We start from the raw sequence: 19,967 nt of genomic DNA, 5'->3' as shown, positions 1-19,967 counted from the left end.
GGCCCGAACCAGGGTAAAACTTCGTGTCCCTTGTCTCCTGTTACCATCCGGCCTAGACGCACAGTTCGGGACCCCCTACCCGAGATCCGCCGGTTTTGACACCGACAACCATCCTAAAAGAATTGAGCAAGATTCTCAAAGAAATAATATAGATGCACCTAGTTCTTCCAAAAAGAAGAAAAAGAAAAATGATAGGACTTTGCATGCTTCTAGTGAACCTATTACTGAAACACCTGAGAATCCAAATGATATTTCTGTTTCTGATGCTGAAACACAATCTGGTAATGAACCTGAAACTAGTGATAATGTTAATGATAATGTTATTGATGATGCTCAACCTAGTAATGATAATGATATAGAAATTGAACCTGCTGTTGATCTTGATAACCCACAATCAAAGAATCAACGTTATGATAAAAAAATACTTTGTTGCTAGGAAACATGGTAAAGAAAGAGAGCCTTGGGTTCAGAAGCCCATGCCTTTTCCTCCCAAACCATCCAAGAAAAAGGATGATGAGGATTTCGAGCGCTTTGCTAAAATGATTAGACCTATCTTTTTGCGTATGCGATTAACTGATATGCTCAAAACAAATCCTTATGCTAAGTACATGAAAGATATTATTACAAATAAAAGAAAGATACCGGAAGCTGAAATTTCCACCATGCTTGCTGATTACACTTTTGAAGGTGGAATACCAAAGAAATTTGGAGATCCAGGAGTACCCACTATACCATGCTCCATTAAAAGAAACTATGTTAAAACTGCTTTATGTGAGCTTGGAGCCGGTGTTAGTGTTATGCCTCTCTCTTTATATCATAGACTTGATTTGAATAAGTTGACACCTACTGAAATATCTTTGCAAATGGCTGATAAATCAACTGCTATACCTGTCGGTATTTGTGAGGATGTGCCTGTTGTAGCTGCAAACGTTACTATTTTAACGGACTTTGTTATTCTTGATATTCCCGAGGACGATAGTATGTCTATTAGTCTTGGAAGACCCTTTTTGAATACTGCAGGGGCTGTTATTGATTGCACTAAAGGCAATGCCACTTTTCATGTTAATGGTAATGAGCATACGACACACTTTCCGAGGAAACAACCTCATGTTCATAGTATCAACTCTATTGGAAAAATTCCATCGATTATATTTGGAGGTTTTGAATTTCCTCTTCCTACTGTCAAGAAGAAATATGATATTCTTATTATTGGGGATGTGCATATCCCCGTTGAGGTAACATAGTGTTATTCGAAATTTCTCCGGTTCCATGTTATTCGAAATGAGTTCGTTAACAAGACTTGATCAACCTTGTCAGTGGATTCCTTTTGATGATAATGAGATGGATGAAACTAGAAGGCACAACCTTCTGTACCCCCTTTTACTTTCTATTATTTATATTAAATATAATAAAAATAATACTTTTTCGTATGTTATCTGGTTATCCGTGCAATATAAAAATACCTCGAAAATAAAAGTTCTCCAAATGCCCTGAAATTTAAATATGATATTTTCTAGAATATTTGATAATATTTGGCACCAAGAACACAGCAGGGGGGTCAACCACCTGTCCACGAGGGTGGAGGGCGCGCCCCCTGCCTCGTGGGCCCATGGTGGCCCTCCTCCACTTATCCTTTCACCCATACACTTCTTCTTCCTCCCCCAAACATGAATAACCAGCTCAAACCCGAGTCCAAGCTCGTTTTGCTGCCATTTTCGATCTCCTTGCTCAAAGCACCTCTCACAAAACTGCTTAGGGAGATTGTTCCTTGGTATGTGACTCCTCCATTGGTCCAATTAGTTTTTTCTCTAGTGCTTTATTCATTGCAAATTTTTCCTGCTTAGGTGACCCTGTTCTTGAGCTTGCATGTCAAATTTATATGCTCAAAAGTAGTTTTGATGCATGATATAGGCTCTAGGCACTTGTATGAGTAGTTGCTATCAATATTATTGAGTTTGGTCTACTTTTATTTTGAAGTTACTAAAAATTTCAGAATTTTTCAGAAAATGATAAAGAGATTTTTGAGGGGCTCATCGAGCCGAAGCTCAAGGGAAAAGCAAAATGAGGAGGCACAGAAGCCTAAATATAATTTGCCTCGCATCGCGGAGGTTAGGCCGTGTGAATGGCACTCCGATGAATTCTTGAGAGCAACCGGGATTTATGAGGATTTTTATGAATTGGCAAAGATGCAGGCCTCACGGACTTCCTCCACGACCAACGCGAACAATATCTCTTACTCACCAATACTTTTGTGCAAAACTTCTACTATTATCCTAGGGAATCACCTCCTTCAGTAGAGTTTCATTCATATGATGTGGTTAAGAAGATGTCACTTTATGATTTTTGTCGGGTTTGTTTGATCCCTTTTGAGGGTAGTCTAGAGGAACTACATCGCAAGGATGTGGAAGGTTTTATTGATACTATCACTATAGGGGAAACTAGGAAGGTTTCCGATGCACGAATCACTAGCATACATTTTTATGTTTTACGCTACTTTGCAATATTTGCTAGTCGTTGCTTAATTGGTCGCGGAAACTGTGGAAACCTTAGTGTCCCTGATATTTTTATTCTGTTCCACGGTTTATATGCTGACAACTCTGTTAGTATGGGCGGTATTATCGCTAAACGGTTAAGTCTTAACCGTACCAAAGGACCCATCTTTGGTGGTATTTATGCTTCACGCCTTTTTGCACATTATAATATACCTATTAGGCACTATGAAAAAGAAGAAAAATTGCTACCTCGTGTTTATTTAGATTATAAGAGTATGGTAGCACATGACTTCATTATAAAAAATAGGGAAGTGGAGCTGAAATACAAACTGTTCTTTGATAAACATCACCCTGAGACTATCACCTTGCCTGCTCCTTCCTTGTTTAATTTATCTTCAGGCAAGTACCTCGTCTCACCGAAGGACATTCACGCCTACCGGAACCCTACATCAGCCATAGAGCCAGAGGCGGAACCACAAGTTGATCCTCCGCGACAGTCTAATTACCTGTGGGATCCGGAGATGATTGCCAACTAGTGGCAATCGGAGCCTTCTTCATCACAGTACGACCCCAACTATTACTATGGATATCAGCCAGGCCAGCTGTGGCAATAGACCAACTTAGGCCAAAAGCCTAAGCTTGGGGGAGTACGTACTTCCCACCGACATTACATTTATGTTCACACACTCATTGCTAGATGTTAGTGCTCATACTTTTTCATTGTATCATCCATGCTAGTTTATTTTCCTTTTTATGCTTTCTTCTTGTGTGTTTAATAAACCTAAAGAAAAACCAAAAAAATAGTTGTAGCTTTTAATTAATTCACTTTCCATGCTTGTAGCAGTAATTAAAAAGAAAACCCAAAAATATTTCCTGTTCTCCTTTTGCTTGTTGGGAGCTTTCCCGTGTAAATAGTTTTATTTCTTTTCTTTTCTTTGGGGGTCGATAGGAGAAGACCATAATTAAATTGTTGAAGTAGCTCTTATATGCATTATTGTTGATCTAACAAAAGAGCCCATATTGCCTTGTCTTCTCTTGTTTATTGAATGCTTGCAGATTCCAGGTTAGTCCAATGCACGTGCACTATTATTATTATTCACATCATTCGATCGTGCAAGTGAAAGGCAATTATGATGTTATATGATGGACTGGCTGAGATAAGAAAAACTGGTATGAACTCGACCTCTTTTGTTTTTGTAAATATAATTAGTTCATCGTTCCTGCTTCAGCCTATTATGGATAAACATGTTTGCGATGACAACTAGAGACCATAGTTTCTTGTGCCATGCTTGATTAGCTATGAGTTATAATGGTTTACCTTGCGTGCCAACATGCTATTAAAATGGTTATGATGTGGTATGATAGGGTGGTATCCTCCTCTGAATGATTTAAGTGACTTGACTTGGCGCATGTTCACGCATGTAGTTGAAACAAAATCAACATAGCCTTCATGATATTTATGTTCATGGTGGATTATATCGTACTCATGCTTGCATTCGGTGTTGATTAACTTTAATGCATGTTCATGACTGTTGTCGCTCTCTAGCTGGTCGCTTCCCAGTCTTTTGCTAGCCTTCACCTGTACTAAGCGGGAATACTGCTTGTGCATCCAACCCCATAAACCCCAAAGTTATTCCAAATGAGTCCACTATACCTTTGTATATGCGGTATCTACCTGCCATTCCAAGTAAATTTGTATGTGCCAAACTCTAAACCTTCAAATAAATATCCTGTTTTGTATGCTCGAATAGCTCAAGTATCAACTAGGGATGTCCGTATCTTCCTTGTTAGGCGGGTTATTCTCAAGAGGAGTGGACTCCGCTCCTCACTCACAAGATAAATGGCTGGTCACCGGGATGCCCAGTCCAATGCTTTATGCAAACTAAATTAAAATAATTGCAAACAAAACTCCCCCTGGGACTCTTGTTAGTTGGAGGCACTCGTTGTTTCGAGCAAGCCATGGATTGATGCTTGTTGGTGGAAGGGGGAGTATACACTTTACCATTCTATTTGGGAACCGCCTATAATGTGTGTAGCATGGAAGATATTGCCATCTCTTAGTTGTTATGTTGACAATGAAAGTATATCGCTCAAAATATTATTCACCTCTGTTTCAAAACGAGCTCTGGCACCTCTACAAATCCCTGCTTCCCTCTGCGAAGGGCCTATCTATTTACTGTTATGTTGAGTCATCCTCCTCTTATTAAAAAAGCACTAGTTAGAGAGCACCGCTGTCATTTGCATTCATTATTGTTAGTTTACATTGAGTATGACTTGACTGGATCTCTTTTACCATGAATTACAATGTCTAGTCAGTCCTTGATCTTTAAAGGTGCTATGCATTTATGTTTTGCGGTCTCAGAAAAGGCTAGCGAGATACCATCTTGTTATATCATATTATGATTGTTTTGAGAAAGTGTTGTCATCCAAGATTTATTATTATGGCTCGTTAGTTGATTATGCCATTGTTATGAGTAAACTCGAGATCTATGCGTTATTGTGAATGTGGTTAGTTATAATATTTGCTAAAAACTTGAATGCTGGCAGTACATATTTACAACAACAAGAGCAAACGGAGTTTGTAAAAGTTTTTCTTTATCACTTTCAGTTTATCAACTGAATTGATTAAGGACAAGCAAGGGTTTAAGCTTGGGGGAGTTGATACGTCTCCGTCGTATCTACTTTTCCAAACACTTTTGCCCTTGTTTTGGACTCTAACTTGCATGATTTGAATGGAACTAACCCGGACTGACGCTGTTTTCAGCAGAATTACCATGGTGTTATTTATGTGCAGAAACAAACATTCTCGGAATGACCTGAAACTTCATGGAGCCACTTTTTGGAAAATATAAAAAATACCTGCAAAAGATGAAGGCCAGGGGGCCCACCACCTGTCCACGAGGGTGGGGGGCGCGCCTGCCCTCCTAGGGCGCGCCCCTACCTCGTGGGCCCCCTGGTGCCTCTCCGACTCCAACTCCAACTCTATATATTGTGTTTCGGGGAGAGAAAAATCAGAGAGAAGAAATCATCACGTTTTACGATACGGAGCCGCCGCCAAGCCCTAAAACCTCTCGGGAGGGCTGATCTGGAGTCCGTTCGGGGCTCTGGAGAGGGGAATCCGTCGCCATCGTCATCATCAACCATCCTCCATCACTGATTTCATGATGCTCATCGCCGTGCGTGAGTAATTCCATCGTAGGCTTGTTGGACGGTGATGGGTTGGATGAGATTTATCATGTAATTGAGTTAGTTTTGTTAGGGTTTGATCCCTAGTATCCACTATGTTCTTAGATTGATGTTGCTATGACTTTGCTATGCTTAATGCTTGTCACTAGGGCCCGAGTGCCATGATTTCAGATCTGAACCTATTATGTTTTCATCAATATATGAGAGTTCTTGATCCTATCTTGCAAGTCTATAGTCACCTATTATGTGTTATGATCCGTTAACCCCGAAGTGACAACAATCGGGATACTTACCGGTGATGACCATAGTTTGAGGAGTTCATGTATTCACTATGTGTTAATGCTTTGTTCCAGTACTCTATTAAAAGGAGGCCTTAATATCCCTTAGTTTCCGTAAGGACCCCGCTGCCACGGGAGGGTAGGACAAAAGATGGCATGCAAGTTCTTTTCCATAAGCACGTATGGCTATATACGGAATACATCCCTACATTACATTGATGAACTGGAGCTAGTTCTGTGTCACCCTAGGTTATGACTGTTACATGATGAACCGCATCCGGCATAATTCTTCATCACTGATCCATTGCCTACGAGCTTTCCATGTACTGTTATTCACTTATTTACTTTTCCGTTGCTATTGCTATCATCACTACAAAATACCAAAAACATTACTTTTACTACTGTTACCTTTTGCTACCGTTACCACTACTATCATATTACCTTGCTACTAAACACTTTGCTGCAGATATTAAGTTTTCAGGTGTGGTTGAATTGACAACTCAGCTGCTAATACTTGAGAGTATTCTTTGGCTCCCCTTGTGTCAAATCAATAAATTTGGGTTGAATACTTTACCCTCAAAAACTGTTGCGATCCCCTATACTTGTGGGTTATCACTCACGGGCGTCATCTTTGACGGCGCGGGCCATGGGCGGCGTGGCTTCTCTCGCTCGGCTGCGGTGCTCGCGAGGCGGGGTGGGCTGCCGGCCGTCGCAGGGCTGGCTGGGATCCGCCGTTGCCTTTGGTGGGCGCTCGACACCGGCGACTTGGTGGCGGTGGTGGTGGAGCGTGCCAGCTGGATCTGACGCTTTGTTTCCGGCGGGCGGCGCGGGTTGGGGCATCGGCCCGGCGTGGCTGCTGCTCCGGCTGTGGGTTGCGGCGGCGTTTCACGGTGCCGCGGTGGCATCACGACAGTTTGGCGGGCCGGCTGCAGCTGGTTTCTCAGCGTCGGCTCGTTTGTAGGCACTCCGTTTCGACCTGCAATCCCTCTCCCTCATCGTCCGGCGTTGCCTTCGTCGAAGGGCAGGTCCTCCCCCAGCTGCGATCCATCACCCGTCTCACGCCCGGCAGCAGGACTGCTCGTCTCGTGCCCGGCAGCAGGACCGACCCTGTCTCGCGCCCGGTAGCAGGACCGACTCTGTCTCGCGCCCGGCAGCAGGACCGACCTAGTCTTGCGCCCGGTGTCGTTGGACAGGTCGATGGAGGTTAGTTTTGGCTGGCCTTCTGGGTCTCGTTGCTGGGGGCCACCAGGGGTGTGAAAGGTGGGTCCTTTCCGCTCATTTCTTCGGTTGGGGTAGCGGCGGGCCTCAGGTGAGGTGGTATCCAGGTCTGGGAGGCCGGGGCAGCGGCCCTGGTGGTGTCTCCGTGGTGCTCTTGGGCAGAGCCCGTGGATCGGTGTTGCCCGGTGGCCATGGCCATGTGGGTGGCGTGGTCGCCGTGGGTGTGGCGTTCGGTGGCGATGAATGTTGGCCGGGGTGAAAACCTACTCTATCCTCGGACGGACCGGTGGCGGCATAGCTCGTTCCCTTCTTGAAGGCGTCGTCACGGCTCTCATCGGCCAGTGTGTTGCTCTAGGGGAAACTCTGATTGTCAGGTCGGGTGGTGGCGGCGCGTTGGTGTCGTAACCTTCTTGAAGGCGCTGCCTTGGAGTGCACAGTTCGTCATATGCGGCTTCATTTCTTCGCAGTGGCGTGTTCCCGGTGGAGGACCCCGATTGCTCTGTAGTGCTAGGGGTGGTGTTGCTGCGCTCAACGCCTATGTATCCTGCCTTGGGTGTGTGTGGTGGGGTGGGGTGCATTTGTACTTGGGCTTTGGTTGATCATTGCTTTATTTATAAAGCGGGGCAAAAGCCTTTTTTGGTAACATTCCTCTAGCAGATATGCTTTCCAATGAGGAGAAGAGTAAGTTGGTTGGTAAATTTACATTGGATGAGATAAAAATGGCAGTTTTTTCTATGAGGCATAATAGAGCTGTCGGTCCCGATGGTATGCCTATTGAATTCTTCCAAACCTTTTGGCACCTCATTTGTAATGATTTGCTGAGTCTCTTTCAGGACTTCTAAGATGATGTGATTGATATCTCTAGGCTAAACTATGGGGTGGTTACATTATTAGCTAAGGGTCAAGGGGCGGATAGGATTCAAATGTATAGACCTATATGCATGCTCAATGTCCCGTTTAAAATATTTACCAAAGTCTTGAACAATAGAGCTATGGCTACGGCTCACAAGACGGTTTCTAAGGTACAATCTGCGTTTATCAAACACTACTAGGGAAAAGCCTAGCAGTAGCGCGGGTTTTGGGTGTATCAGTAGCGCGGGCGCCCGCGCTACTGATATGCCGCCACAGCTAACTTGTAGCAGTAGCACGTGTTGACACGCGCTACTGCTATACATGGTTAGCTGTAGCGTGCGTTGCAGTACAACGCTACTGCTAATTATCTATAGCGAGTCTTATACCCCGCGCTACTACTATTACTTTCAAAAGCAAAAAAAATATCTCAATCCCGTGCGTGTTGTCAATGGCTGCAGTTGTTCGATCCAGTGATGGTTGGGGTCGCTGGAGGCATGAACGAGCAGCGGCAGACCAGTTCCGGCGGTGGCTGTTGGAGGAGGGCCTGTTTCCATGGAAGAGCAAGGCAGCGGCGTGGGGCTCCTCTTCCCGACCATGCCAGATATGGTCGTCCATGGCGACTACCTGCACGGGCATGGACATGGGATTGTGAGTCAAACCAGAGGGAGAGAGAGAGAGAGAGAGAGAGAGAGAGAAAAGAAAACCGAGGGAGAGAGGAAGGAGATGGAGGGAGTAGCGGAGCTGGTCACCGGTGGTTAGGTCTCCGGCATGGTGGCGCGAGGCGGCGGCCTCCTAGACGCCGGTGGAAGACCGGCGAGCTCCTAGACACCGGTGGCGCGAGGCAGCACCCTCTTTCGGTGCCATGGAGGAGGAGGGGCGCATGGGCAAGAGGTCAATGTGAGAACGTATGGAGAGAGAGAGGAGGGAGTGGCGGAAGAGAGGAGGGATTTGGAGGAGGGGGAGGACGGGTGGGGAAAAGGTGGTGGGTGTGGATTAGCACTAGCGCGGTACGTAAAACTCGCTGCTGCTAAGAAAGTAGCAGCAGCGCGCTTTCGGTACAAGCGCTACTGCTAACCGGGACCAAAAGTGTGCCCGATTTGAAAATTAGCAGCAGCGACCTCAGAAAAACCGCGCTACTGCTACAGCTATAGCAGTAGCGCGGCTCACGGCACCGTGCTGCTGCTAAATGGAGTTGGGTGGGCACTGTCGGTCGATATTTGTAGCAGCGCGGGTTACGCCGAGCGCGCTACTGCTAAGCACTTGTCAGTAGCGGGTTTTCCACACCCGCGCTACTGCTAATTAGCAGCAGCGCTCCTTTTTGAGCCGCGCCGCTGCTAAGATTCTGTGTATAGGGTTTTCCCTAGTAGTGAAAGGGCGTTATATTTTAGGTAACATCATTGTTCTACATGAGACACTTCACTCACTACATAAGTCTAAATGCTCTGTTGTTATCTCTAAAGTTGACTTCAAGAAAACTTCTGACAAAATCAATTGGGACTTTATGCTTAGTACGCTAAAATAAAAGGGTTTCCTCATAAATTTATTCATTGGGCAAAAGCGGCTATTCATAATGGTAAAGTAGCTACAACATTAAATGACTTGATTGGCCCTTATTTTGTTACTAGGAAAGGATTGAGGCAGGGTGACCCACTCTCCCCCTTATTGTTTAATCTTGCTACTGATATTATTGCTACCCTGGTTCAAAGGCCACAAGAACAAGGGTTTATTAAGGGTGTTTTGCCTAGATTGTATGAGGGTGGTCTTACCGTTTTACAATACGCGGATGCTATGATTTTCTGCTTTGAAGATGACTTAGAAGGGGCTAGAAACCTCAAAGTCATTCTATGCATGTTTGAGCACTTGACGGGTTTGAAAATCAACTTCTTAAAAAGTGAAATCCATTGCTTTTGTGATGCTTTGTTGAAACAAGAAGAATATGCTCAAATTTTCACTTGTGCGGTGGGGGAATTTCCCTTTACTTATTTAGGTCTTCCCTTACATTTTGAAAAGTTGTGTAATGCGCATTGGAAACTAGCTGAAGAGAAAATTGAGAAGAAAACAACTACCTGGCAAGGGGGCTTGCTTTCAATGGGCGATAGGATTACTCCCACTGAGAGTTGTATGAGTAATATTCCTAGCCATTTATTTTCTTTTTTAAAACTACCTAAAGGTGTAGGCAACACAATGGACTTTGTCCGTGCTCGTATGGTTTGGCAAGAGAGGGAGGGAGTGAGAAAGTATCATTTAGTCAAGTGGTTGGACGTCTGCCAACCTAGAGATCAGGGAGGTTTGGGGATTACTAATTTGGAAATTAAAAACATCAGCCTTTTATGTAAGTGGTTATGGAGATTAGAGAATGAGGAAGGGGATTGGCAGGAGATTATTAGAGCCAAATATTTGAGAAGGAGATCTTTGGCTCAATGTGAATCATCTTCGGGTAATTCCTGTTTTTGGAATGGATTGTTGAGTATAAGGGATATCTTCTATTCTTGCTGTCAAGGGGTTGTAGGTAATGGTTGTAAGATGAGATTTTCGGAGGACACATGACTGGGGAGAAAGCCACTTTGTCAACTTTTCCCTCGCTTGTATAATTTAACTTTCTGTCAACATGTTACTGTTGCTAAAGTCTTTAACTAGGATTTTGATTGTATTAGATTCAGGAGATGTCTTTATGGAGAAACTTATACGATGTGGAATAAATTACTCGATATGTGTAGTCAGGTTACTCTGTCGGAGGAGCCTGACAAAGTTAAATGGCTTTCAACAAAATCTGGATCCTTCTCGGTTAAATTGCTTTAGCATTACCTTATAGCTAGAGTGATTTCTATTCCTTTTAAACTGCTTTGGAGGTTGAGAATGCCTCTAAAGGTAAAAACGTTTATATTGTTAGTGATCAAAGGGACGATCCTAACCAAGGATAACTTATTTTTGCAAGTTTTGCGGTGTCTCTGAGAGCATTGATCATCTATTCTTTTCATGCTCTTTTGCTAGATTTTTATGGAATGTGATTTGTGGTTCGCTGGGTAACCCAAAATTACCTTTATCTTTCTTCGATCTCTATCAAAACTGGATACCAGCCTATTCTAGTAAGGATAGGGATGTGGTTTCTATTGGTGCTACTGCTTTGATCTTGACAATTTGGAAAACAAGGAACAAATCCAGTTTTCAGCGTGTTTTCCTTTCAAAACCCGTCAATGTGATATTTACCCTGTGTTCTCTATTGGACTCATGGGTGATTCTGCAGAAAAAAGGAGTGCGAAAAAATGCTCAGGGAGGTTTCCAAGAGGCTATCTCGGGTAGCAAACGAAGTCTACAGAAGAGCATATGGGTGGAATCCTTCTGCTCAAAGACTATGCTTTGTTTCTACCTAAAATTGGGCGGCTCTGTAGTGCGTTTAGGTTATAGACTCTGCTTATTATTTTGACTGGTGTGCAAATTGTAAAAGATGTTAAAAGTCTGTATTCTCTCCCATTAGTGGGTGGCTTGGCATCCTATAGATGTGGTTATATGTCTAGGATGTAGGTTGTTCTTCAGTTTGGTGAGGTGATGCATCAACATCAGGTCTGAGAAAATTGTGTGGGGTGTTGAATTTGTTGTATCCAGACTCCTATTTTCATTATGAAAATGGGGTCATGTGGCCCCTTTTATAAAAAAAGTGAGCAGGCCTGCTGCACTCGCGTCTGGGGAAGCCCCAGACGGGCCGCGGATGGGCCAGCCCAGCAGCGCGGGATCCACAACCTGTTTTTTTTTCTGTTTTCTGTTCTCATTCTTTAGGTCATTTTGCACTTTTATTTATACTTTAAATATATTCTTCAAAAAAACAATGTTCAAAAGTATTAAAAAATGTTGAATAAGAATTTGAAAAATGCTGAACATATATTTGAAAATGTTGAATAAGTATTAAAGAAGTTGCACCAATATTTGAAAAATGTTGAACAGGTATTAAAAAATGTTGAACGACTTTATGAAAAATGTTGAAGAAGTATATAACAAATGTTGAACAAGTATTGGAAAATGTTGAATAAGTATTTAAAATGTTGAAAAAGAATTTGAAAAATATTGAATAGGTATTAGAAAAATATTGAACGGGTATATGAAAAATGTCGAACAAGTACTTAAAAAATGTTGAATAAGTATTAAAATATTGAAAATGTATTTGGAAAATGTTGAATAAGCATTGGAACAATGTTGAATGTGTATACAAAAAATATTGGTCACTTATTAAAAAAATCTTTTTGATATATACGAACTTGTAGAGTGAAAACAAAAACAAACATATGAAAAAACGAAATAAAAAATGGAGAAGAAAAAAAAAAGATAATAAAACAGAAAAGCAAAAGAAAACGAAAAAAGAAAGAAATAAATAAAGAAAACAAAGTGAAAAAATAATGAAAATGGAGCGGAAAAAAGAAAATAAAAAAAGAAAAACAGAAAATCTGGTGAAAAACCAAATCTTCACCTTCTACTATGGTTGTGCCCAGCTACTAGGCACAAAGCCGTTGGTAGCCTAATGGCAAGGCGCGATCTGCATCATTCCGGAGACCGGGGTTCGATCCTCCAGTCCTCTACCATTTTTTACACCGCTGTTTTTTCAAGTCAAACAGAATAAAATGGGCCAGCCCGATTCCTATGGCAGAGGAAAGATTCCTTCGGCGAGAGGAGGCTATCATATCGCTTAAACTGATAAATAGCTCTCGCTGTTTTTTTGAAGTCAAACAGAAGAAAATGGGTCGGCCTGATTCCTACAACAGAGGAAAGATTCCTTCGGCGAGAGGAGGCTATCGTATCTATATCTATATCTATACCTAATATTAAAAGACGAGGCCTTTCATAGTTCTTCATACATCACCTCTGCATACTCGTTAGATTTGTGTTAACCATAAAAATTGACGGTTGAGATTTAAAAATTGATCTAGACACGTGTAAGGAAAAAACACTACAGAAGAAAGTCTGCACGGCCGATTAGATGAGAAAAAGGAAAAACAAACGCTACAACTACAAGTCCATAAAATTTATAACAATAAACCAGTATTCCAAAATAACGTATGAAAACGTCCCTCACTGCTTATTGGGATGGCCATCTAATTTGATTTTTCTGTGTACCTGCCGGTACTATCTAGCTTGGACAAGCTTCGGTAAAAACTATCTAGCCTAGAGCCCTGGATACGTGAACAAGTGTTGGAAAAGATCATGATCGATATATAATGTCGTGAACGTGTGTTGCCCCTCCCGGTCAAGATGGACTCTCAGGCGAAGTCGAACCCTTCCCTAACGCCTCCCATATATATGCCACCCAAGATGAAGACCTGCAGACGAAACCACCCGACAATGAGGCGTAACCATGTCCCACGAGGTACCTCTGACACCAACCGTTTCTCACACGGATGCATCCAAGACCATGGAAGCAGGCACACAACACTGCGGGCCGCCGCGGCTGGCATGGAGGAAGGGTTGCGCCCGATACGGATGATGAAGCCCCAAACCATCATCTCCCTCCTACCTAGCCGTAAGGTCTCGGCCTTGCCTGCGTCGAGGCTGGCGAAAACAACGGCCGAGGCACATGCCACCCGTGTGACCCCTACGCAACTGCCGATGGGTCCAGTACAACGCGTGGTCGCCGCTCTCATTCTCCCCTACCAAACTGGCCGAGCCCTCCGCATCACTGCGATCATATCTACTTTTTCAAACACGTTTGACCTAGTTTTGGACTCTAACTTGCATGATTTGAATGGAACTAATCCGGACTAACGCTGTTTTCAACAGAATTGCCATGGTGTTATTTTTGTGCATAAATAAAAGTTCTCAGAATGACCTGAAAATCAACGAAGATTATTTTTGGAATATATAAAAAATATTGGAAGAAAGATCCACGTCAGGGGACCCACACCCTATCCACGAGGGTGGGGGGCGCGCTCCCCCTACCTCGTGGGGCCCCTGACGCTCCACCGACCTAAACTCCAACTCCATATATTTGTGTTCGGGGAGAAAAAAAATCAGAGAGAAAGATTCATCGCGTTTTACGATACGGAGCCGCCGCCAAGACCTAAACTCTCTCGAGAGGTTGATCTGGAGTCCGTTCGGGGCTTCAGAGAAGGGAATTCGTCGCCATCGTCATCATCAACCTTCCTCCATCATCAATTTCATGATGGTCACCACCGTGCGTGAGTAATTCCATCGTAGGTTTGCTGGACGGTGATGGGTTGGATGAGATTTATCATGTAATCGAGTTAGTTTTGTTAGGGTTTGATCCCTAGTATCCACTATGTTCTGAGATTGATGTTGTTATGACTTTGCTATGCTTAATGCTTGTCACCAGGGCCCGAGTGCCATGATTTCAGATCTGAACCTATTATGTTTTCATCAATATATGAGATTTCTTGATCCTATCTTGCAAGTCTATAGTCACCTATTATGTGTTATGATCCGTTAACCCCGAAGTGACAATAATCGGGATACTTACCGGTGATGACCGTAGTTTGAGGAGTTCATGTATTCACTATGTGCTAGTGCTTTTGTCCGGTACTCTATTAAAAGGAGGCCTTAATATCCCTTAGTTTCCATTAGGACCCCGCTGCCACGGGAGGGTAGGACAAAAGATGTCATGCAAGTTCTTTTCCATAAGCACGTATGACTATATTCAGAATACATGCCTACATTATATTGATGAACTGGAGCTAGTTCTGTGTCATCCTATGTTATGACTGTTACATGATCGATCGCATCCGGCATAATTCTCCATCACCGATCTAATGCCTACGAGCTTTTCCTATATTGTTCTTCGCTTATTTACTTTTCCGTTGCTACTATTACAATCACTATAAAACCCAAAAATATTACTTTTGCTATCGTTACCACTACTATCATTTTACTTTGCTACTAAATACCTTGATGCAGATATTAAGTTTCCAGGTGTGGTTGAATTGATAACTCAACTGCTAATACTTGAGAATATTCTTTGGTTCCCCTTGTGTCGAATCAATAAATTTGGGTTGAATACTCTACCCTCGAAAACTGTTGCGATCCCCTATACTTGTGGGTTATCACCGGCCGGCAGGGCGCGGTTCCGTGAACTTGACGACAGATGGCGTGGGAGGCGCAGTGTGACACGTCCTCATCCACCGCGGCCACGATGCCCGCACCTCCGTGCTCTCCCACATGCCGGCCTGGAGCAACTCGGCACTCCTCCATGAGCTTGAAGGAAATATGCCCTAGAGGCAATAATAATGTTATTATTTTATTTCCTTATATCATGATAAATGTTTATTATTCATGCTAGAATTGTATTATCCGAAAACATAATACTTCTGTGAATACATAGACAAACCAAACGTCACTAGTATGCCTCTACTTGACTAGCTCGTTAATCGAAGATGGTTATGTTTCCTAACCATAGACATGTGTTATCATTTGATTAATGGGATCACATCATTAGGAGAATGATGTGATTGACATGACCCATTCCATTAGCTTAGCACCCGATCGTTTAATATGTTGCTATTGCTTTCTTCATGACTTATACATGTACCTATGACTATGAGATTATGCAACTCCCGTTTATCAGAGGAACACTTTGTGTGCTACCAAACGTCACAACGTAACTGGGTGATTATTGTAACACCCCGGATGTAACTTTCCCAATTTGTACTCCAACTCTTGCCGTTTCCGGCGTTAAGTTATATTTATTTCCTCGGGTTCGGGTTTTGTCTCCGTGTGTTGTTCTCTTTGTCATGCATCCCATATAACATCATCATGTGCATTGCATTTGCATACATGTTCATCTCATGCATTCGAGCTTTTTCCTCGTTGTCCGTTTTGCATTCCGGCGCTTCGTTCTCCTTCGGTGGTCATTTCTACCTTTCTTTCATGTGTGGGGATTAAACATTTCCGGATTGGACCGAGACTTGCCAAGCGGCCTTGGTTTACTACCGGTAGACCGCCTGTCAAGTTTCGTATCATTTGGACTTCGTTTGATACTCCAACGGTTAACCGAGGGACCGAAAAGGCCTCGTGTGTGTTGCAGCCCAACACCCCTCCAATTTGGCCCAAAACCCACCTAACTCTACTCCATCATCTAGAGCGTTCGATCACGATCGCGTGGCTGAAAACTGCACCTCATTTGGACTCTCCTAGCTCCTCCTATGCCTATATATAGACCTCTCCCGAAATTTTCGGATCTCTCCACCCCTAACCCTAGCTCCTCCTTCTCCTGCCGCGCCGGACGTGTCCGTTCCGTCCGGACAAAGCCGCCGCCGCCGCTCGTGGTGAATCGGCTCGTGCCACGTGGCCGCTGGCCACCTCCCACCGACGCCGGCCCGCCAGGCCCAGGCGGGGCCCTCCCCGGTCCGCTCCAGGCCGCCGCCGCCCCGCAGGCTCCCCGACGCTCGCGCCCTTCGCCGCTTGCCCGTGCCGCCTTCGCCGCCTCCAGCCGCCTCCAGCCACCGCCGCCTCGCCGCCTCCACCCGGCGCCGCCCCGCCGCCCGGTGCGCGCCGCCTCGCCGCCCCGGAACCGCACCCCTCCGTCGCCTCTCCGTCTCCATCCACCGGATCCGGCCACCTCCGGCGTCTTCGACGAACTCCGGTGAACAGGGCATCTCAGGCGAGCTCGGATCCCACCTCGGTTCGCGGGCGTGAACAGTGAACCCTAGATCCGAGGTCGTTTTTTCTTCTAACTCCCGAAATTCCAGATCCAAGTTGCCATGTTCATGTCCCCGTAACTTTGCATCCGTAGCTCCGATTCATGCATATAGCATATCAAAATGTTCATCTCAGAGAGTACATCATTTCATTCCATTGCATCATTTTCATTTGAGTTCATCTTGATGCCCGAAATGCTGTTAGAAGAGGGCTACTTGAGATAATTGCCAGATCTGCTACTCCGTTTAGGTTTTTGTCATTTTTGCCATGATTAATGTGTGCATGATATGCCATGATGCTCTACATATGTTTTGTTAAGGGTTTTGTCATATTTCCAGAGGTGCAACCCATGTATTTTTGTGATGTGTGTGGTGACTAGTGCAAGCTTGCAAAGTGGTGCACTTGCTAATTCTGTTTTCAGGGACTTAGAAATTCCACTAAGTCCTTGATCTGTTTATCTCATGATGCCTTATGTCCATGTTGTTTCCTAGAGATCCGTGCCTCTTTTGAGGATGATCATTAAGGATGTTTTGTTAATCTTGTAGTGCTCTATCCATCCATGTCTTTGTTTGCAATTATGGAGCACCCTAGCTTGAGTCAATCGAGTTCTACTTTAGCTACTTTGTGAATCTGGGCAGATTGTCAACTTGTTTGCAATTTTGCCGATGATGTTGTAGTTGATCAGTGCATGCTATCCTTTTGTTCTTGCCATGTCTAGCTTGCATTTTGTGCCTTCTTAATGGGTGTATGCTTGTCTTGCCATGACTTGCACCGTAGTGGGTGCATCGAGCTCGTAAACATGCCTACTTGAGTTATGTTTCAGCATGTGTCAGTTTTCACTAAGACTGTGATCTGATTATGTTTTTGCTATGTTCACATGCTTGCAATTGTATTTTCTGATCCCTTTTGGCTCAAGGTCACTAAGGGACTCTTGTTAATCTCTATGAGTAGCTCCATGCCATGCTTTAGTTTGCCATGTTCAGGTCCTGTAGCTTGTAGTTTTGTTGCTCCGAAGAGTGCTACCTGATCTAAAATTCCAGACAAGTGTTGATTTCACTAAGTCTGAGATATGTTTGTCATATGCATTTTTGCCATGCTTGTTTGAACCTGTTAATGGATGATTTGGTCGTAGCTCGGTGCTAGACTTTTGTTAAGCATCTTGAATGCATCCCTGCCATGTATTTTGTTGCCATGTTTGGGTGCTGTAGAATGTTCATCTCATTGCATTTAGATGGCTACTTGCTGTAAATCGCAGACCGGTGCCAATTTTGAATCGCAGACCATGTTTGGGCGTTCTTTATATCGTTTTCAAGCGATTTCATCTCATCTTTTCAGTGGCACACTTGGATTTCCAAGTTGAGGCCAGGTCCATGCATTTTCTATCATATCTTGCATTTTGCATCCCGCATCGCATTCCGCATAGCATATCATCATTGCATCATATTGATTGGTCCTTGCACGTGGTTGATTGTGCCCTTGTTGCTTGTTTGTCTTGTTTGGGTAGAGACGGGAGACGAGTTCGCTAACGAGGATCCCGTTGAGTTTGCTTTCGAGGATCCAGTCAACTCTGACAACTGTGTAAGCAAGATGATCATACCCTCGAAATCACTACTATCTTTGCTATGCTAGTTTGCTCGCTCTTTTACTATGCCAATGCTACGATGCCTACCACTTGCTTTCAAGCCTCCCAAATTGCCATGTCAAACCTCTAACCCACCATGTCCTAGCAAACCATTGATTGGCTATGTTACCGCTTTGCTCAGCCCCTCTTATAGCGTTGCTAGTTGCAGGTGAAGATTTAAGGCCGTTCCTTGTTTGGAACTTTTATTTACTTGTTGGGATATCATTATATTGCTATGTTATCTTAATGCATCTATATACTTGGTAAAGGGTGGAAGGCTCGGCCTCTCGCCTAGTGTTTTGTTCCACTCTTGCCGCCCTAGTTTCCGTCATATCGGTGTTATGTTCCCGGATTTTGCGTTCCTTACGCGGTTGGGTTATAATGGGAACCCCTTGATAGTTCGCCTTGATTAAAGCTTTTCCTGCAATGCCCAACCTTGGTCTTACCATTCGCCACCTAGCCTTTTCTGTCCCTTGGGTTCTGCAGACTCAAGGGTCATCTTTATTTTAAACCCCCCTGGGCCAGTGCTCCTCTGAGTGTTGGTCCAACCGAGCGATGTCCGGGGCTACCAGGGGCAACTCTGGGATGGCCTACCCGACGTCTTGCTCATCTGAGTGTGCCCTGAGAACGAGATATGTGCAGCTCCTATCGGGATTTGTTGGCACATTCGGGCAGTGTTGCTGGTCTTGTTTTAACCTGTCGAAGTGTCTTAAAGAAACGAGATACCGAGTCTAATCGGAACGTCTTGGGAGGAGGTCTATTCCTTCGTTGACCGCGAGAGCTTGTCATGGGCTAAGTTGGGACTCCCCTGCAGGGATTTGAACTTTCGAAAGCCGTGCCCGTGGTTATGGGCAGATGGGAATTTGTTAATGTCCGGTTGTAGATAACTTGAACCTTAACTTAATTAAAATGAATCAACTGAGTGTGTTACCGTGATGGCCTCTTCTCGGCGGAATCCGGGAAGTGGACACGGTGTTGGAGTAATGTTTGCGCAGGTTGCTCTCTAGTTTTCTCGCTCGCGCTTTGCCTCCTCTTCTCGCTCTCTTTTGCGATTAAGTTAGCCACCATACTTGTTAGTCGCTTGCCGCAGCTCCACATATTTACCTTGCCTTACCTATAAGCTTAAATAGTCTTGATCGCGAGGGTGCGAGATTGCTGAGTCCCTGTGGCTCACAGATTACTATTACACCAGATGCAGGGCCTGATGTTTCCGCTCCAGGTGACGCGCTTGGGCTCAAGTGGGAGTTCGACGAGGACTCTCAACGTTACTATGTTTCCTTTCCCGATGATCAGTAGTGGTGCCCAGTTGGGGGTGATTGGGACCGTGTCGCTTGTTGGGTTCTCTTTTATTTTGGCTCCGTAGTCGGGCCATGAGTGTTTGGATGATGTAATGTTATTTATGTAATTGATTGACGTGGCGAGTGTAAGCCAACTATGTTATCTCCCCTTTATGATTTATATTACATGGGATGTTGTGAAGATTACCTAACTTGCGACATATGCCTTCAATGCGATTATGTCTCTAAGTCGTGCCTCGACACGTGGGAGCTATAGTCGCATCGAGGGTGTTGCAAGTTGGTAATCAGAGCCTTCCCCGACCTTAGGAGCCCCATTGATTGATCGTTTTTAGCAGCCGAGTTGTGTCTAGAAAAATGTTTTGAGTCATTTAGGAATTATATGTCGGAG

This window comes from Triticum urartu, chromosome 3A (genome assembly GCF_056163025.1).
Source record: "Triticum urartu cultivar PI428250 chromosome 3A, HENAU_Tu73, whole genome shotgun sequence".
In the NCBI taxonomy this organism is placed as follows: domain Eukaryota; kingdom Viridiplantae; phylum Streptophyta; class Magnoliopsida; order Poales; family Poaceae; genus Triticum; species Triticum urartu.
Note: the sequence above shows the minus strand (reverse complement) of the source record.